Source organism: Motacilla alba, chromosome 2 (genome assembly GCF_015832195.1).
Source record: "Motacilla alba alba isolate MOTALB_02 chromosome 2, Motacilla_alba_V1.0_pri, whole genome shotgun sequence".
Taxonomy (NCBI): Eukaryota; Metazoa; Chordata; class Aves; order Passeriformes; family Motacillidae; genus Motacilla; species Motacilla alba.
In genome coordinates, this window is record NC_052017.1 from 121,145,064 (window position 1) to 121,167,408 (window position 22,345).

The following is a 22,345-nucleotide window of genomic DNA, read 5'->3' on the forward strand; positions in this document are numbered from 1 at the left end:
ATGAAGTATTGTGAGTATGGAAGTGGTGTATCAGCTACATCTGGATTTGCAATGGGGTTCAGATTAGACTCAGCTCTTTCAAATGTTTACAAAGATTTTTGAAACAGATGGAGACTCAAAGCTAAAGCAAAAATTTTTCACAGTTATGGAATGGTTGAGGTTGGAGTGACCTCTGGCCATCATCTTTTCCAACGCCCTGTTCAAGCAGGGTCACTTACAGCACTCTTCTAGAAGTGATAGTCATTAGTACATTTTTGAGACGCTCGTAAAACTCAAACAAACAAATTAAAAAATTCCTTTCCAGACAACAAAAAGGATGAGAAATTGAGGAAGGTAAAGGACTTTCCCATACTCCTGTGAGAAACATGTTTACTTGGAGAGAGTATTCTCTGGTCAGGTGGCCATGCAAATGTAAACTGCAAAGCAAAAATGTGTGACTAAATTAAGGGAAGACATTTTCAACACAAGTCCAAAGAGGTACTAATATAGAAAGACCTGCTTTTCAAGATGGAGTACAATATGTAATTAAAGTAATAACATGTAGTCCCATTTGAGGACTTTTTCCAAACTTTGCTTAATTTGAATTTCACATACTTGACATCTTGTTTTGACAATTCATCTGATTATATCAATATGTCACATTATGCAATAATAGTGAAACATGATGTATTTCAGCACAATGAGTCATCCTGATGGCATGTCAGATCCAACAGATTCCAAATCAAAGTTTCTTAAATCATGATGATTGAAATCTCTATTTAAGAGAGCTTTCCCTGCTCAGATTATTTGTATTTCCTATTGCTTAAGTTAAGCTGGGTCTTTTACAGCCCACCTCTCTTGACTCAGTTATCTTTCACTGTAAGTCAGCACATAAGTGAAAAACCTCAGGAGTAAAATGGAGAACAAAACAACCTTTCTTTTCTTGTACTTTTGGCCAGGTTTGAAAATACACATCAAGAGGCTTAAAGTAAATTTCATTCCAATAGTAATTGAGTTCCTACACTTCTCTAAATAATCAAGATATTCTGCCCTTAAAAGCTGGGGCCAAGCAAAAGAAGTTGGGGACATTTAATGAGTAAGTCTTCTCTTGCAAACTTTGGGCAAAAAAATCTTATTATTGAGTCGTGTCAAGAATTCCTGAAATAAAGTTTCATTTTCTCTTACTCCAAAAAGGCAGAGCTAAAGACAAAATATATACTTTTATTGCTATGTAGTAATAAAAAGCAATAAATACTTTTTTAAAGAAAAAAGATATAGTCTTTTTCTAGTTTTATTACCTGAAGAAAAATTCCTGAGTTTTTTATGAATTTTTTTTTGCCATGATAGAATATTTGGATATCAATTTAGTAGAAGAATTACTTGATATCATTTTCTGCTTGTTCATACGCTTGGACATATGGATTGTTTTCTTCCTCCTTTATTTGCCACTATTGCTAAAAAATACAGGAGGCATGCTATTTAAGGGAGATGATAAATTTCCTCAGATACAAGAGTTCTGTTGAAGTCTGGGTGGTTCATTCAATTTGATGATTAGCTTTTTTTCGCTGAAGTAGCTCAGGAGGGCCTCTGTTTGATGTCAGTGTCTTCCCTTGCTTCTTTGAGAAGGAATTCGTGACCTAGTTGTGGAAATGTTTAGAAAAAAGTTGCTTCAAGGGTTACATACCTTATTAGCTGCTTTTCCACTGCTGAACATTACTACCCTTAATCCTAATCGAAGTTATATACACACACCTTAGCAGACAAGTGGGTCACCCTGCTGAGTGGATTTCAGGCTCCTCAGAAAGTGATACAACAGCAAAACCACTGCACTAACCAAAATAACTGCCAATGATCATAATAGGTGCTGGCATTGGGTGGAAAAGGCAGGAATCCTGGAAGCTTCTCTGTTTCCTCTGCCTCTTCAGCAGATAGTCTGTCTCTTCTGAAGACTCTGCTCTACTGTGAGAGGAAGCTCCTGTCCACTGCCAGACTTTAACTAAATATTAATTGGGAACTTAATGAAAAATACAACACTGAGTCTGTGAACCCTCTAATTTGAAATCTTGCTGTATATGTGCAGAAGACGGGAGGGAAATCCAAGTATAAAGGAGAACAGTGAATGTTGAATGTGAGATTATTTTTTTGCAAAATATATTTCTGAGTGTGCATGAGAACCCACTGTAATGCAAGCTGACAAACACTGCTGAAATTCCTTCTATAGGGGTTCATTTTTTGTATATATTATGAACTTAAATGATGTACAGAAGCCTCACTTTCCCTTCTATAAGGGGATAAACCTGGTAGATAGCACCCCAAAACCACATGCATTATTAGTTAAAATCCAAGCCCTTTCAGAATAGTAAACTATCTAAAAAATTAATAGACAAGGATACTTTTTTTGCTTCAGTAAAACAGCGTATTTTTGAGTAGAACTGCTGGCAGAAATAAAACATATTTTTCATTATTACCCTGTTGATAAATGACAATATTCCTGTCTGATTTTATTAAATGAAAAAATAACCCAGAAAAAAATCCAGACAACACATATTAAAGTGAGATGTGTGTAAGTACCTTACACTTTGACAAGATGATCAAATAATATTCATTACAGATATTCACAACATAGATCTGGAAAGACTATTAGACATATGAATAATTATAACTCTCCTGGAAACAGTGCAGTATTTGATGTATTGTATGCTCTGTAAATTTTCATATGTTAGCTGTTTCTGTACATGTAGTTTGTGACTAAAATTTTGGGGCGGATTTTTCTCCATTGCTTGCAACTGGGGTTTCAGGATACATTTTCCTTTTCTGTGTATTGCTTGAGTTCTGATTTTTGTGAGGGGCAGGAGCATACTCTTTGATTATTTTTTTAATATTACATTTTTACATGGCTATATTTGCTAGCCAACAGCTATATTTCATTTTATCACCAGACTGCCTTGCAAATGGAAGCACTTTATAAAACAAGTGAAATCACAATACCCAATCATTCAGAAATATTGGACTACTTCAAATTTTTATAAGCTCTTAAATTTTGAGGTGATCAGGGTTCTGAGCTTGCATTGCACAGAATAATTTAAAATTATTGGAGCACTTCACATATTTTTAAAACCACTTCAGCTAGGAAATGATGGGGTTCCAGAAATATGTGGCTTATGAGGGTATAAAATTATCAGAGAGCTTAAGTGTTTCATTGTGAAAGTGATCAAGGTTCCTTGCTTGCACATTGCAAAGCAATTGAAAATTACTGGAGTGCTTCAAGTGGTTTGTGTTTTTAGGATTTTAAGTCCCTCCTGCTCAAATACTCTTTAAAATTGTTAATGTTTCAAATATTTTCAATTACTGAGTATGCACCCATTATCCTACTTTTCCTTATTTTGGGTTTTTCCTTTGTCTTTTTTTTAGGTACACATATTTTTCTTTCAGAGGTCTCAGAGTTAACTAAGTCTTGAAATCCTTTCGTTTCCAACACACAGGAACTTTGATGATCTTAATGGTGCTATTGCTTTTAGAGAAAACAATTTAAGGATTAATTTGTATTAGTGTCAGTATTCAAAGCTGAAACCTGAGGTTGTGCCTATATCTTTTAATATTTATACAGTAATTTCCACATGCAGCTTATTTAATTTAAAATTTTATAAGGTTCAGATTTTAATTAATTAAAAATTATTTAGTATTTCTTCTGATAGTACCATGTTTTTTAAAAATTACCTTTAAAACACTGTTTTTTTTCCTTTGTGTGCCCTCCTTTCTCCTCCTCTTCTTTCTGTCTTCAATACACACACTGCACAAACCACTGGTACATCATAATTCATTCTCTCACAGCTCATTCTCAGTACTATGTTTTGGTAGAACTCACAGTGGGTAGAATTTTGAGCTGGATTTATCATCCACACAAGAGAATCATAATAGTTCTATATTTTAAGAAGGGAAGAAAAAAGCCCTATAAAATGCATCATTCTGCAATGCATTGTTTCTGTACATTGAATTTATGACTGTAAGAAGGAAATCACTTGTGTTATACAGGTATTCTATTGTGTGCGTTTAAAAATTTAATTCAGTCCCTACCGTGCTATTCGTTTTACTTAACTGTTTTCATGAACTTTGCTTATTTCAGGTCTGTACTTCCTTACCTTATCTCTATTATGAACTGTTTGCTTCACTCATTTTCCTCTTCCAAATGTGTAAAGAAAATAATGTAAGCACCTCTCTTTTTTTTTTTTTTTTGGTCTAAGTGTAGTAGTAAAAATGATTTATTAATTTTTATCTTCATGTTGTATTTATGAACTATATTAGTAATAAGTAGTTTTCTGAAAAATTGAATACTTTCTTTAGACAGGATTTTAAAATGTTTGTGCAACAGGATGAAATTCTCTTTAACTAGAAGAGTATAATCATAGACTTAAGACAAAGCAACCAGAAAATACTTGCAATAAATAGATCAGGTTTTTTTGACCATCAAAACAGAAATACTACATTGTTTGACATAAGATTGCATTCGTTTTCATGTTGCTGTTTTCACTTTTAAGATTCCTAGGAACTGAATTTGAATGGACTGTTTGTAAACTTTATTTATAATACTTTTTATCATTCCTTTGTGAGAATTTCAAATTGTGAGCTGCCAAAACATGCTTACAATGTAAGAAAAATTTGGAATCAATAAATTATCATGTTGTATATGTTTTATGTTTGCTGTCATGAATAGAGTCCTTCAACCATTAGGAAATTATAGAAATAATAGTATAATAATCTAATATAGAATAATATAATATGTAAGAATAATATTAATAGAAATATAGAATAATATACTATAGTCCTATAGAAAATTATAAAAAGTTATTTTCATCTTAGCAAATCACATCTATATTGGCCACAGACACATCCCTATCAATAGCCTCTGCTAAAACAATGGTTTTGCAGTTTTTGAAAATGAAATGGTTATTACAATTATAATTGTTGGAATAAAAAAGATAGATATATTCAGGGATTTAAAAGACTGAAATTTGTAAACATTAGTATAGAAATTGTTTGCAGTGTTAACATTTACCACAAACTAATTTTCTGCATTACAATAAATCATGTCTTTTTGGACGAGGGCCTGGCCTCTATTTTTCAAGGCAGTATTTTCAAATATTTATTGTGATCACAAGGAAAAAGATGTTTGTACCTTTTCTAGATGTTTGTAGTTTATTGTAACCAAACTGATTTTAGAAAAGCAAGAAGTGATGCCTTCTGTAGGCACAAAAATCTCTTCCCTGACATTCCTCTCACAGTTTTTGGCGACAGTAGGTATCTGAGCTTTGGGAGAGATTTTTTGGGGTAACTTTGAAAAGACTGCCTAGAAAGTGATGATGATATACCTTTCTACTGTACCACTGTTGTCTTTTCATAGCAGATATATACTGACACTAGAAACTGCTATATGAAGGCTACAAACACTCAGGTTTGCTTGGACTGAATGTGTGCTGCATAAGTGCAATGGTAATTCTGTCCATTACAGCAAGGTCTGGGCAGCAAGGTCTGAAGAGTGAGCATCTACCAAAGGGGTCCAAAATGGCCACCAAAGTAACGTGGGATATCTACTGAGTTGAGACTGGCTGAATTCACATTGCAGAAGCTGGAAGACACTTTTGTGTCCTCTCCCTCTTAAAACAAAACAAACAAACAAACAAACACCCCCCCCCCCCCAAAAAAAAAAAAGTCTATGCAAGGATTTAGAGCTATCTACCATCAAAGTAAAGATACTTCTCAAAGTAGACTTTTTGATCTTGTTGAGGATGACCATCTTCAGGCAGTATTAAGGAACAAAATGAATAGTGCATAATCTGTGCCTAAGGCTGTTCCTTAGAACTTATTAATAAGTTTAGCCATCTCATAAATTTGCTGCTGAGAACAATCTCAATTTCACATATGTAGGCATATATTTCTCTAAATTTCATATACATAACAAAGTGTTTAGATAGTGTAACCTAATTATTTGTTGCTCTTTTGTCACCCTTCTCTTACGTTAGTAATTTTAGGATTACATGGAGGGTCTAAAACAATATTTCTAGAGGGGAAAAAAAAAATTAATAAATACAGACCATGTGACCTGCTTTTTAGAAAGGGGGATATACAGTTTTTCACCTAACTGGCATATATCCTTACTGTGGATTATGTGTAAATTGGTTTATAAGAAGTTTGTGTACAAATGCTCCTAAATTCTTCTGGTAGGGGAACCATATGTATGAGATTTTCCATTTGTGGATTGGTTTGTATTTTATTTCTTTCTTATTTCCAACCAAAAGTTGGTCACAGGTCTGTTTTTTTTTTCCCTTCATATACTTTTATAATGGTTATTCTTCCATATCATAACTGAGGGACTTTGAGCAAGGGGATTCAACTATTTTAGCACTTGAACTACAGGGTGATGAACAGTTAATTATGTGTAGAGATACTCCTAGAGAAAGGGAATAAAAAGACATCTTACCACAACAAAAATATTGTTTCCTTTACATTCTGTTGCAAATTCAATTAATTTGCCAACTGAACACTATCGTGAAAAATCAAGGAGCGAGAAATAGAAGTGTCTGTTAAAAGGGAAGCTTATGACAAAATTACAGGGTTCAGAAATGTTGATGGTTTTCCCATAGCTTACTGGATTCCTGAAGCATTTATTTCATGGTTTATCACAGATGTCTTCTGCAGCCCTTCTTATCTTGCTGGGCAGCGCTTTTTTGAAATTACACCTGAGAAATTGTAAAAAAAGCCCAACAAAACAAAACAAACAACTAAAAATTCAGAATGGTTTTACTATTTACTTCTTATGGTGTTTCATTTTTGGATACTGAACTTAGACCTGAGTGCTTTTTTTTTTTTTCCACAAATTAATGGGTTTATTTACTTCTGAGCATAATATATGAATACATTTCCCAAAATAAGTTCCTATAGGCGTCTTCCAAAAGGCTGAATCCTCGTGAGCTGTGATTTATCAAAAGCAGCCACTCCAAATTCCTCATCACAGACAAAAATTCAAAAAAATTCTTTAAATCTTGATCTTGAATAAATAGCCATAATGTTTTAATGCTGGAAATTTCAGAGAGAGTACATATTCAAATGGCCTAAATTTCCAATAACTTGAAAAATTCCCTAAGGGGAAGTAAATATATTAGTCAAGGTCAGAATCTGTAGGCTGAATAATGATAAATTTGGATAACAATTAGACCTCTAGCTTCTGAATATTATGCTGGCTGGTAAGTATAATTGGCATTTGGTTCACTTTCTGAATGGCAGATAAAATGTTGTAAAGATGAAACTTATTAATAAAAATTTTACTTAGAAACACTGAAAGCTGTAGTAATGTTTCAATAGTCCAAATTCATTAAAAATTATAGTCATTTAATTGTGTTTTTTTTATTCTTACATGTTTTCTAACACAGTTACATTTATAGCATAATCAAAGAAGTATTGTTAGAAATCAAAAATGAATTTATACATTAGTAAATTTTTTTTTTATTCCCAAAGCTTCATGGTTAAAACATTGTAGAAAAAGCCTTTTGGAACAGAAAAAGGCAAAATGCTGGATATTACAAAAATGTTCCCGAACAAACATTTATAAACACATATTTTTCAGTACACATTTTTGTAAAATTGATATGGTTAATAATGCATTGTATTTTAATAGGGTATGTTATGTGTGTAAAGGAAAAAGAGACTGAATTAAACCAGCCCATTTTAATTTTTTGAGAAATAAAAATACCTGCCCATTTTACTGATGTTTAACATGTAGGGAAATGCAATTCATACACAGTGCAAACTTCTACATGTGTATGCAATTCATAAAAAAAGAAGCATATAAGAATAGTGTTTTGAAACTGTCTCTCTGTGGAAGGTTGTCACTGTGAAATATAAGAAAGGATGGACCATCTATCTTCCTACAGAGTGAGTGTGTGTATCATAAATTAGTCTGATAACTAATACTAGTAATTTTAGTCCTTGAGAAAGTGTTAAAATTTGATGTGGAAATTTAAAGGCTGTGTTGGGTTAGCCAATTCAGTGTTTTAAGCAGTTAGTTAGAGAATACCTTTTATTCTTATTGCAAATGGGAGAGAAATTCACCTCTTCCTGCTAATTCTTTATATAACTTAAACTATCACAGGAATCAAATGATTGCTATGCTAAATGAAATTAATCTCACAGAACTGATTGCCTTTTCTTTGTGTGTGTTTTTTCCTTCTTTTTTTTTTTGTCTGTTTTTTTTTTTTCTGTGCTTTTTTGATAGATTTTGGGCTTGGCATTTTGGTAGGGTATTTTGGGTTTTTTTCAGTTTCCTTGATTTTGGGGTTTTTGGTTTTTTCCTTTGAAATATATGACAATTTTTCTTTCCCTAAACCTTTGGTAAATGTTATCAGGTGTTTGGACTGTAATGAAGAAGAGATAAAGGTCAATTTTTAATGCTCTTTCAATCTATTTATAACATGAATTCCCATAAAAAATTAGGGTTATACAGTGATTCTCAGTCAATTACTCCCCTACATACCATACATCCAAATCAACCCAGTACTAGATTAACTCTTGTGGGCTTCATTTGAAGGAGAAGACCAGAGAAGCATCAGGTTTTATCTCCTGTGTGGCAGTTCCAGGAATTGTTCCAGCAATATACTCACAACTTTTTCACATGCCACAATAGTGCTGTCTCACGACTTAGGGGTGAAAGGAATACAGCTGGGATTGTGAGTGTGTGAAGGCTTGGGTAACATTTCTGAGGAGAAAAAGGCACAAATGAGTTTAAGAGTCAGGCTGCAGTATATGCCCTGATAATTATGTACACTATTGTGCATCTAATTGTCAGTGGCATTCGAGTTGCACCTGCATGAGCTGAGGTGTGTAGCACTGACTGTGCTGCTAATACTCACAGCACAGTCAGTGCTACAAACTCACCTCTTACCTTGCATTCGATGTTTGCCCTTATAAATATTATGGTCTTGCCTGAACATCTGCTCAAAGAAGTGGGAACTGGGGAACTGGTCATAACCGTGAAGCCAAAATTCTTTTAAGATCATTTTCTGACTAAGAAAATCCAGTTATTTTCCCACTCTGGTGATACTAACCTAAAATGACTCCATGTTTTACTCTTTAATTTAAATCAAACCGTTTATTCTCAGATTTTTTTTTTTTTTTGGATGAGCCATTAGGCTTAGTGGCTTGCCTTTAACAAAATTTTGAAAGAGTTGTTTATTTTAAGTGTTTATCTAAAATGTCAGTCTCTTTGCAGTCTGGGAATCACTTACAGCTGCTAAGTTGCTTCTCATCTACTTTTACTCTGTGTTCTGGCTGTGTCCTCCCCATTCCCCATTCTGCATCTCTAGGGCCATCTGCAGGACTCTGGTTGAACCTGCAGGTAACTCTACCTTCATCTTTTCCTTGGGGCCTTGCTTTCAGGAGCCATTTTCATCTCACAGTAGGCAAAGACTTCTTAGATGGGGCCTGTTTGAAATCAGATCTAATTTAATGATTTACTAATAGGTGAAAACCTGCATTAACTACTATCTTTTTCCAAAAACATCTAGTCTCATGTTCCACAAAATTTTTGAATGCAATTGTCCTTTTTGCAGGACTACTGTGATAACTTGCAGGTAAAGTGATTTTAAGTGGGATGGGTGCTTTTATCTACCTGGTCAGTTGAGTAAAGAGCAGCAGTGTAAGTTTCTAAGTGCATGAAACATGTCATTTGGGGTTTTTTCATATCTTGTCTGTTTAGCTTAGTATGGACATGGCTCATCCAGAGCAGGTTATGTGGCCACTGGATGAGTAGCCACCAAAGCTGTGAGGCCATAGTCCATTTTTTTTTGGTTTTTGTTGTAGTTGTTGTTTAGTTTGATCTTGTTGTTGTCTTTGGGTTTTTTCTGTAATCTCTTCAGTAATTAAGAACAGTTAGATTTTATATCTGTGTGGCTTTTTGATGGTTTTCTAGTTCCTATGAATGGACAGCATTCAGGGGGTACAACAGCAGAGGGTTGCAGCCCTTTTCCAGGAGAGATGTTGGTCACTTTGTAAATTGGCTGGCTGGGAGGAAACCTATTGGTGCTCACATCAAAGGGAACAGGGTGAGAGATGTTCTAGTGGCATTGAATGCAGGTGAGATGGGTAGTGGGAAGGTCCAATGCAACTCGGCCAAATTCCTTCCTGAAAGCCCCATGGCTTAGAGGACTTTGCTTTAGAGCAAATTTGACCCAGACTGGTTTCTGAGGTCTGCTTTCTGCTTTTCAGTCAGCTCAGAGGAAATTTCAGCAGCCTGGGTCTGGAGGTGTCAGGTCCTGCCTGCTACCACTGTGAGGAAGGGCAGATGACCTGTCAGCTCCCCAGTTGCTTAGGTCCCTGTCCAGAGAAACGACAGGGTCAGTGGTCAGGCTGGCAACTGCCTGTTTCAAAAGGGCAGCTTTCAGCTTAACCTTGAAAAGGAGTCTTTTGGGATTTGTATCTGCTCTTTAAAGCTTATGGAATCCAAATTTCAGCTTCCTAGAGATCATTGCCCCTGGCCTGGAAGCCAGTACCTCCAGTAGGGCTTCACCAGTCAGAAACTTCACTTATTTATTTGCAACTTTTGTATTTACTGCTGAGTGGCTTCTTAGTTTTATTTGAAAAGGAAATTGACTTCTCTCTCTCTTTGTCATTGCCTTGTTAACAAGGAGGAGGAAAAGCTGCCTAATCTCGACATTATGAGAGTTGTTAGAATTGATCCCAAGTGAACTCTGGAGAGCAGAAAGTCAGATCACCTCTTTGTTTTGTTCCAGGGGGTTACCGAAAGGGAATGACAGCCTTCAAGGGACCTATTTTCCACTGGCTGAAAGACTGCATTAAGCAAGCATGTTTAGTGAAGGGTAAAGAGAGTACCAGTGGGAGCGAATGCATGCACCACCACAGCAGGCACGGGGCTCAGAGCAGAGGAGGCAGATGTCTGCTGTGCAGAGCTCTCTAAAGAGGCCACGTGGGCCTTTCTGCGTAATTCAGCATCGCAGACTAGATCCTCTGCAGCATCCTCTGGGGTTCTTGGTAGAGAATGGCTACAGGCAGCCTCTTCTAGCCTCTCCTTACCTACCATGCAGAAGTACTGCTTGTTGACCCAGCTTGCTCCACACAGGAGGTGCTGGGAAATGGGGATTTCTGTTGTCATGATTAAGTTTCCCTATTCAAGCTTGTGTAGAAAGTATCCAAAAATTTTTCCAATACTTTTTTTTGGGTGAGTTCTTAACATTGTTTTATTCCTGATTGTTTAAATATGGGCAATAAAAATAGAATTCCTTCTAGTATTAGTATATTTCCCAGTACCACAGAGAAATATTTTCTAAGTTATCTTTTCCCTTTCTGAGATTTGTCCCATGTATATAAGCAAAGTACTTTGAGTAGGCTGGTTCCCTTCCAGGAGAGAAGCTGCCAAATTTCCATGCCAATGAGAATTCAGCCTGCAGGGCTAGAGAAGTGAATAGCACAATGTATGATGCAAAACAGCAGTATCAGACTTTTCACTGATACAAAGAGAACTTCAATAAGGCTAATTTGGGTCAGTGCTATAGACCAAAAAATAATTAAAACTCCTGTATTTGTTCCAGCGTGATATGTAATGTATTTGTCTCAATACTGTAGTTTCAATGTGCAGGCAGAAAAATTTCTTACAAGACTAGGAAAGCTGATCTCTTATACTTGAGCTCACAGAAAATTTAAAAAAGGCAAGTGTTTCCTATGAGGTTTAGTATCCTGATGAGATGTGCCACCAGTAAACCTTGTGCCCTACCTTGTTTACCTGTATCCTTGCCAGGTGGACCCAGAGGGAAGGAGCCTGCCTGCAAAAAAACATACTACAACTCCCAGGAGTCACTGCAGCCTGAATGAATTTTGCCTCTTAAGGCAGACAAGAAAAAAATACCTTTTTTCCCTCAGTGCCTAAATTCTAAGGGCAAACAGAAAGTCGTGCTCTTGGTATTTTGTCTTTACCAGACAAGATGTTAGTCAGACTTACCAATGTGCTTGTCTCTTTGAGGCTACTCCCAGCCACACAGGGAGAGATTTTCTGGGAGAGGATGGTAAGGCATGCACTCTTTCCCCCTTGTTCTTAGGATTACATTGGGCAGGCCTTGGCATGGTGTACCCTGAATCCAAAGGAATAGGTGGTGTGGAAATACAAAGAGAAAGGTGCTGGAAGTTGAGCCAGTTATTTCTTCAGTGAGGCATTTAGGGACTGCTTCAAAACTTGTTGGTGAATCAGAATTTTGATTGATCCTGTGGGTTGCATCTTCAAGTGAAAACTGAGCATTGAGGTTGTTATTCCATAAGGTTTTCAAATGACTGCTGAGAGTTCCAAGTATGACCCACTTTCCACTCTTTTTTTTTAAATTTTTGCTGTGTCTTTAGTTATGAGAAAGACTAGTCCATTTAAAACGATGATGTAGGAAACAGAAATTTCCATCTGGCAGAACAAGAGTGGCTGATGGTGAGAACAAATCTTTTATATAAGGATGTTATTTTCAATGATCTCTAAACTTTAGTCCTCTTCTCTTTTTTTTTTCCTGTTTTCTTCCTTTTCCATCTTGTAATAAGAAAGCCAGGTAGTTCATCCTACTCAAGGAAATGTCATTGAAAAGCCAAGGGAAGCAGCAGGAAAGAGCTGATGGTGATTACTTCTTAAAGATGGTGATTACGTCTTAAAAAATCACCTATAGAGTTCTTTTAAATTCTAAGCATCTGTCACTATTACAATTGTTGAAAAGTGTTCATAAACATCAACAACTTTTTAACACTTAAGCTGTAACCACCTTTTCTGCCAAATGGTTAAAAATAATTATGTAGCAGCTTTAATAGTTAAAAGCTCTTTTTTCAAAGCAACCAGTAGGCTTTTTTCAGGTACAGCCTGTATCTACAACAAAGAGAATACTATGATGGGGAACTTATTCTAAGACAGGATTTTTATCATGTTGGGACATTTCTTACCAGCATTATTTAAAAGCTTTTTAAAAAAATCCTCCTTCACACCTTTGTTCTTTCTGTGCCAGGAAATGTTGCTACATATTTAATACCATATTTTAAATGTTTCATATGTTTATGACATGAAATACATGTACAATATAATCAAGGCTCTTCAGATTCTGCTGTATCTATTTCACTCCAAACAGCTGCCTGAGAGTTTGTGTGAGGAAATTCTTCTGACCACAAATGCTGTAAATTGAGAAATACATTTTATAACTATTTTTTTACAGCTTCGATCTCTTTCCATTACATGACAAAGACAAAATGTGGGGCTGCTGGGAAGAATGCTGCTTCTTTTACTCTCTCTCTTAAAATTATTCTGTTTATTCTGAAGGTTTTATAATTAACTCTTAAAAAGTCTGTTTGAATTTGGGGAACCTATAAAAAAGGGACAGAGTGAGGTTTGCTCATCATTCTAACCTAGATCAATATAACTGCTTATTTCTCAAACCACCAAATAACACCCTGGTGGTAACTTCACACCACTAAGAGAAGACCTAAACAAGAACTCAGTTGAACTGAAAGGCTCCTCATTTCTCTCAAACAGGATTCATTTTCTTATTTTATTTTCATGGATCTGACATGTACACATGCATACAGAATTCCTAGGAATCTAGCTCCTGCAGGTAATACAGATTAGAATTTTCTTTCATGTCATAGTTTTTGGGCATGGGTAAGAGCAAAGCAAATTTTTTTTTTTTGGTAACAATTAAGTATTTCATTGCAGTGTTTATGTATTAGTGGAAATAAAAAGAAAGTTACCTGATGGAACACTTGAAATAATTAATAATAATAATAATAATAATAATAATAATAATAATAATAATAATAATAATAATAATAATAATAATGTATTATATATAATATATTATCAAGTAATAATATATAATATAATAATATAATAATATAATAATATAATAATTAAAATATTACAGGTATTTTTCTTTCATGGAGAGTGATTTGTCCAGAGGTATTTTTTGTTTGTTTATTTGGGGATTTTTGGGGTTGGTTGATTGGTTTGGTTTTTGATTGGGTTTTTTCACAGTGAGAGCTTTTAGTAAAAAAAAGACATGTTTTTTTTTTTCTTTTGTTCTGACGTATCCATAGATCATTCCTGGGAAATTGTGGAGTACAAATTTCTGATCACCAGGTTTACATGGATCTCTTGGCCTATGCTGTCAATGGCTCAACTTTTCATCTCATTAAATAAGTGAATCATAGAACTTAAAATGCTCAGGCCTGATGTAAGACAAAGTGACTTGGAGCAAAAACTGAAACATTTACTGGGATTTATAGAGGCAAACAAGTGAAAAAGTAAGTTTTTAACTGGGTTTTTGGGTCTGGTTTCTTTTTCATTAGATGATGCTGTAATTACTAATACTTCAACTTGTGGTTCTCGCCACAGCTGCAAGAGCAGATGATTTTAAGCCTTCGTAAACTAATGTAGCATACTTTGCAATACTGAACACTAAACTCTTCTTATGAGTGTCAACATACTGTGTGGTATAATATAAAGACTGTAATGTTTCAATTTCCATCCTGTTCTCTTTCCGATGTTGCTTGTTTACTTTGGTTTCATCATATAAATATTTGTGTGCATACTGGTTTATTGTGTTGCTCTAAACACATGTGAATCTAATTACCAATGTGTTTAATTTCAATATAGTGTTACATGGTTTTTAATCATGCTCCAAGTTACTTTTAATGGTTACAAGAAAAGTATTTCTGGAACACATACTTCTCAGACTATAAGGATGCACTGTTCCCAGAAATAGTTGAGATTATTTAATTTATTAGCAAATGAATGTTGTGCAAATACTTTTGGATGAGATCCCAATGTTAATTAACAGAAAGTAAAGTCAAGAGGTTAAAAATTAAACTTGAATTCTATTGGGTTTTGTGGATTTTTTAATACATTTTAGCAAGTCATACATCTTTCTCCTTCTGAAAAGCGCACCAAGTATGTATACTGCATCTTTTGAGTTTCATGGAGATATTATTTTGCGTATATTGATTTCTTAGTACTAGTCTAGCAATAATAGTGTTTTGGTTTATTTTCCAAAAACTTAAAAAGGTTGGAAAAGTACCAGTGAAGGAGTTATAGAAATGCAATGACTTCTGCCCTTTGTTGCAGCAGAGATACTGACTGTAAAATTTTCCCATATAACTTTTTCACTCTATTTTGTAGTTGTTGTTGAAGGACTGCTTGCTGGGGTTAAAAATATTTTGGGTCATCTATTCTACAAATTTTTTAGAGCTTTTCTGTATTTCTATAAGTTTTGAAATATTTTATTGCTTACATTACTGAGAAAACTTGAACAGATAATTTTATCCAGGTCGTATGATGGCCTACTAGCCACCATTGACTTTTGTGCTGAAAGCAGGTGGGGCCTGTAAAAACACACTTTGATGTGTGAGTCGAGATTTAGGTGCAAAATACATTGTGATTAATTTAATGTTGTGTGTTTATTTGTAGTTTGAACTGAAACATATTTTGAACAATCAGCTTTATATTTATAATTACTAATTATTTTGCTTCCACTTGAAAGTCAGGAATAGACATAGGAAGTTAATTCCTCCCACTAAAGTATTTTTTACTTTATTAAACCATTTAATATTATCATCAACTGAAGGAAATTTACTAAAAACAATGGGAAGGTGTGATTCAGTGAATCAAAGAAAAAAGAAGTTAACATCTGAAATAATTGCAGCTAGTAGCAAATGTAAGACTGAATCTGTTTTGTGATGTTTTCAGTTTCTTACATGTGATTCTATTGGTGTGTCACTTCCATCACAGTGCTCTTATGTAGTTTGATTCAACATTGTTCTCATTCAGTGTTTCATTGTTTGTCGTGTGGAATTTATTTAGCTGTTCATGCTGCTGTCTTATTTTCTGTGTTTCCTTTCAAGTGATTCCCTCCTTTTCTTACATGAGGTGGATTTGCAAGTCATTCTTTACCTGTGTAGGCTACAACTTGGCTGAAATGCTTGATGTTGACATCCTGCTTTTTTCCTGTGTCAGCTTCCTCTTTTTTCTGCTGGAGCAATAGCGGGAGCCAAAGTTACATTTGAATGTGTAAGCATGTAAATACGTATTCCAGAAACAGACTGTGTTATACATCCTTCTAAGATATTCGTTCCATACACTGTTTCCATGATAATTTTTACAGTTTGTGATTTTATATGCTTACCATTTTGCAAACTATTACAATCACTGACTTTTGTTGGATTCTCAGAACAGTTGCTCTGTGCCAATTTCCCATTGGTGACAGTGGCCGGTAGCAAATACTTCACAAGTGAAAGAGAAATGGTGATTATGGAGGCAGTATTTTTCTAGTTCCAGCACTTAGTCCTTTAGGGACCTTCTGGGTCAGCCTCCGAATCCTAGCCAGTGAGTATATTTTTTGGACAGTCCCCTTTTCTATAAATTAGTATTTTTTTAGCGTGTTTATTACATCTGCCTTTAAAAAATTCTGAGACAGCGGTTTCTGCCTTTTAAAGACACATTTAAAAAAAAATTCACTTTAAATCTCTTTGATCCTATTTTCCATCAGCTGTTTTCTCATTCTTTTAGTGTGAGAGCTAATTGCTCCCTATATACTTTCTCCAAACAGGCCCTCCTCATATTTTGGCTCAGATCTGTTTTCCCAAATTAAGTTTGCTTATAAAAAGGCTATTTCTTCATTTTGAGAGTTCTTGTTTTCCCTCTTTTCTATTTGTACTTTCTCCTTTACAAGGTTAAATTATAAATATTATGTAATCAATAAGAAATAAAGGAATTCAATGGCAGTTTTTATAAAGAATTGTAAAAATGCTTTTGTAGTTTTCCGTTACAGAAAATTTATCTCTGATTGTAATGTCACTCCTATTTTAAATTGCCCACTACATCTTTATTTAGTGAAATACCTCTGGCCATTACCACACTCTCTCAGCATATACCTCTTTTCAGGTCAGGCATCAGAGTCCCTCCAAGATACATGTGCACGCAGAGCACCTCTGAAGTTTTTCCTTTGTAGGTGATCTTCTAATTTTGTTTACCTCCACACTTCAGGGTAGGCTGTAATCTAAACCAACTGAAAGAAGGAAAGGAAAAAAAAGCAACAGTTCTGAATCTTTTTTCATTCAGCACGCGTGGGTCTTGAACTGGGGATAACTAGTGCTGTACTTCATCTTTTCTGTAAAACAAGCATTAGCGACAGCTTTGTAAATATTGATGGTCAACATTTGTTTTCAGATTTGCTGTTATGGATATTCAACTTTTTGTTTGTGAGTTTGATGCAGAGCTTGGTATCTAAAGAAAGAGAGCTGTGTTTAAACATCTAAGATTTATTGAAAACTGTGATTTACAGCATCTAAACATCTGGCCTGAAACATGGGTTTGGAAAGATTTCTGTAAATAAAAGACAAGTTGATGACAGCACAACCTTTTTTCCCCCCCTCCCTTAATTGTCATAGTTATTTATTTTAGATGCATTCACTCTGATGTATTTTGCATTATTATCAACATGAAAATGCTACCTGTGACACATTTATTTTTCCATATCAGAAACAGTTGCGTGAATGAACAGTGTTTCCCATACACTATTAAAAACTGCATTTTTAAAAAAATACACTTTGAAACTTTGAATACACAACTTTTAAATGGTAGAACAGGATAAAGTATTTTTACACAGCTGCTCAGAAGAAAGAGTAGCTGTAATTGTTCACACCTAGGCATGTGGTCTTGCAATATCATTGCTTACCAGTGTCATAGAAAACATTAGATATGATTAGCTGCAGGTATCCATGCCAGATGATATCCTAGTAAAGTCCTTTATATATTTCATCTTATAATTGTATTTGCAAGTTAATGTTTGAAGTGTCAGTCTTTGTAAAATTAGCTCATCTTGTTATGATTTAGAGCTTTGATGTGAGTGAAAGGCTTCAATTGCAATGCACAGTCACATCTGAGAGTAAACTGCATAGACAAAGAGCCTTACAAGACTAGTAAATCAAATACTCTGAACTGTCTATGTGGATTATGAGGTACTATTTGCATAACTTTGAAGTATTTATACTGATGAAATTACAATAATTAAAATCATTGCTGTGTCAATTGCTAGATGCCACAAGGCATAGCAATTACTAGCATGCAAATCAGACTTTGTGTAAGCATTTTAAAGAATAATTACCTTATTTGATTCAGATGTGCCTGAAAGGCATTAAGAATCATTTGAGCTATTTTGCCTTCAACAATTTTTAGGTCTAAGATAATATTGTTTTTATTATTGTTGTTGATGATAATATGTCTGTGTGGGCATATGTCTATATGTTTCTGGTTTAGGTATAAGCTGAAGCTTAGTAGTACAACTTGCTGAAGCAGTTAGGAAGGATTTATTTTTTATTAGCTTTTTCTTAGTCTCTGTCTACAAATAATTTTATTTAGCATAAGAATAAATATAAGCATGCAAACTCGTATTTTGTTTGGTTTTTTTTGCTACAGTTTGTTATGGAGGAAATATATAAATTATTTTTTAGAGAAAAATAAATTTGATATTTTTCCTTTAGATTTTTAAGAGATGACTTTGGTTTCCACAACATGATTTTGAAACACATATTCTGAGGAAATATGGACTGTAAAGAGGTGCTCATTCCCATAATTGAAGATACATAATGTATTGCAGAAACATAATACCAATCAGGAATTTATATAAGTCTACCCAAATTTCAGAGCCATTTGTCCTTTAATAATTCTGGGTAGCAGAAGATGTACTTTGCAGTGACCAGTAGCAGACATTTGACAGACACAAGTGGCAGAGAATGAAATAGGGTCTTCTTCTGAGCCTGGGGCCATACCACAGTGCAAAGTCACTTGAGAAGCACAGCTAAATTGTTCAGGCCTTGGGGTTAATCAGTGCCATGAGTTTGCCTAGAAAAGGTCCTGCTTGATAGTGCATATCCCAAAGTACATTATATGTCCTTATATACAACATTTTCCAATATGAAAATTAGGAAATATGGTGTCTTCCCTCCTCGCTTTGTTTTCCAAGTAACTTCGTTTCCCATGCACAGTGCAGTACTCGTCGTTGTTAAAATCCCAATTGTTTATCTAATACTAGCTAAGAACTTGGCATGTGTGCAGATGCATATGAAAGTTGTTTTATTAATTTATCAAATGAGACTGTTGTTTTATCAGTTTTATCCTGAATTTTGCAAGGATTATGGGAAACAATAATTTCAAGGAATTAAATCCTCTGTATGATGAAATACCTACACAAAAACAGCATTATATTTGTTAATATAAATCATCTATAAAACATTAGCATTTTATCCATGATAGCAAATGCACAAATAATTAGGGACAGAAGAAAAGGTAAATCAGTATGAGATGAGCCTCAACACATGATGCCATTCCAGTGGAGCTCTGAAGGACATTAAAGTGTGTGCCATAAAGATAAATCTGAGTGCCATAAAGAATGCACCTTGGCCATTCCACCTCTGTCTTTGTGTGGGAGTGTTGTTTATTTTCCCTCTTCCTTCTCTTGCAAAGTTTCAATTGTGTTCCTCATCACTTGGTTGTCAGTAAAATATGCACTGTCCTCTCACATGAGAAGAGATCTGTGATCCCTATGAATCTCCAGACCCATGTGGACGTCTTGGAGACACCAGCTTTAGAGCTCACTTTCTATAATGACAGCAGAAGATAAGCATCTGCATTCTGATTTCTTCCTCACCTCTGTAAATTACAGCATCTTCTGAATAGGAAGCAAAACCATTATAGTTAATACTTACTAACTCAAATAACCTTATGCTTCTTGTCCTCTTGTTGTGTCACAAAGTTATTATTATAACAACAATCTATTTTAAAATAAATAACAGCATAGTTCTGATCTAGTTTTGAGGCACAAGACCTGGGTTTCAGCCTTATATGCTGTTCAAATATCACACACCCATTTTTCAATGAGCCCAGGTGTGAGCCCATTGTTCTCTTGAGCCCAAGCTCAAGTGTGAAGACTATGAAAAACTGACCCTTGTGAAGTGGCAGATTCTAATGCTGTTTCTGCTAAAATGTTTAATTTAATATTTCCTCACTTTTATCCCCTCCCTTTTTTGTCTTTTAATTCTGAAATTGAATATGGGTTTTTTGAGGATTTTTTCTGCTTCAAATGTAAACTGCTTTTGTCTGGTTCTGGATGCATCATTTAATTGTGGTATTTTTTTCTAATACTCGTACTTGAGTATACCCAGATATACCTATATATGTGCTACTACATCCATTTTTTACAAAGGCAGTTCTTTCACCTTCCAGCTCTAGTTCTCTCCCATATGAGTCTAGTGCCATCATCATTCATCATGTTCACATAATGGGTTGGAAGAAGAGCTATACTTGCTCTCCTTAAATGAACTGCTACTGTTATTACAGAGGTGTGATTGCTGCTGATATAATGTATTGTAACCATCCAATGTGAAATGCATTTTGTGATGGCTAATAAGTACATTAACAGCCTTTATGTTTGCATTATTAGGATTTAGTTAGAAACCTACTATTTTCGGAAGAGACAATCACCTAAGCCAAATAATTTCCAGTCTGACCCTTATGTGCAAGGGCAGGAGTATAACTCATCCTAGTTTTTCCTCTATCAGGATCATAAATGGTCATGCTTTAGCTGTCATTAACATAGCTTGAACTGGCTACTGAAAGAGACCAGTATTAGGCAGCATTTGTCACACTGCAACTTAACAGTTTTCCTTATTTTTTTTTAAATTCTGATTACTATTCATCTGAGCCACCATGGCATCCATAAAAAGACCATTGTAGTCTGCATCCCTGTATGCCTTTCAAGTTCACTTTCTTGATTTAGTTGGAGATTTAAACAATTATATTTTTTTTAAACCTGCATCTTTTTTGTGGGGTTTTGGAACTCCATTCTTACCTATTTGTTTATGTTCTGTTTCATCCTCTTTGGGAAATTTCAGTGGATGTACTAAATCCTCACAGGCATCTGGATTTTCATTTGGTTTGCTTATCAAGAGTGGTATTCAGGAAATTCAGGCTCTTTTTGTCATCTAAAAGGAGCATATTGTGTATCGAGATACTTTGGAAATCTTAGTCCTTATTCATTTTTAGGGTTTTTTTCAAATAATTCAATCTTTTTCTTGTGTTTTTCCAAAGGAAAAAATACTAGAGTGAACAGTAATTAATTACTTATTACTGATGAACATCCTTATCTGTCATTCCAGTGTTTTATCCAGAGAAAACAAAAGGAAAACTGTGAAAATCAGTAGAGATCAAGTCCTTTTACAACCAATATACCTACTATTCATTTTTAATGCACTTGGTATGCAGTTTTTGCTCCCACTTAAAAAGAGAGCGTAAGACCAGATCATCTAATACAGTCATGAAGCCCTAAAATACAAAATACTGCATATGATTGTTCACTGATCCAAATGTCCAGCAAAGGCCTGTATAGGGTCTTGCATTGCATTGGTGAGTGCTACATGTCATGCACAGAGGAATATCTTGAAATCTGAGGGCAAGAATCCTTGTGTCTTACTGGTATGTTTTTAGGATATATTATGGTGGAGGAAAGAGAAGAGGGGAGAGAGAATATGAATAATCATTGACTGACAGTATGCTTGAAGGAGTCACTCCCTCGGAATAAAAAATATGTGAAAGTACTTTGGATCTCAAATTTTATCATATGACTGTTTACTTTGATGGAATATATTTCAAGTAGAGCAAATGATGACATTTAGTCAACCTCACACCTAAAATTAATTGCAAGTGCTCTATAATGGTAGTAAATCTGGCAGGTGTGACTACATTAAATCTTTCACATTTTGCTTTCCAAACAATAAAAAAAAAAAATTATGAGAAAAGCTTTATCCAACTGAAGACAGACAAACCATTTGGCGTATTTTGAAATACATTGATCTTGGAGTTTGTTTTTGAAACTGGCAAAATCTGTGGTTACTGTCATGCTCTGATTTGAGGGAACTTTTGAATGTCTTCTTTATTCCTAAAGTTGGGTATTGGGAACTTGGTTGTCAAAAGAATGTAAAAAACACAGGCCAAAGGGGATTGCTTATCATAGAACAATCTCAAAAATCTTATGTTGCACTGCAGTAGCAGTTCCCACGTTGCTTCTGTCATTGCAGGAGTCTTTCTTTTTTTGTTGTGTTGGAGTTTTTTTAATTTTGGGAGTACTCTACGTTTTTTTTTCCTGTTACATTCACTGTGTATACCCCTTGAAATCTTAATACAGCCAGTTCAGCTTTGCTGAATTTGGGGGAAGAGAAGAAGCTGTTAATTAGTAGCTCGGGTTTCACTAGAGTTGAAGAAAGACATATCATGTCAACATAAATTATCTTCTTGAAGAAA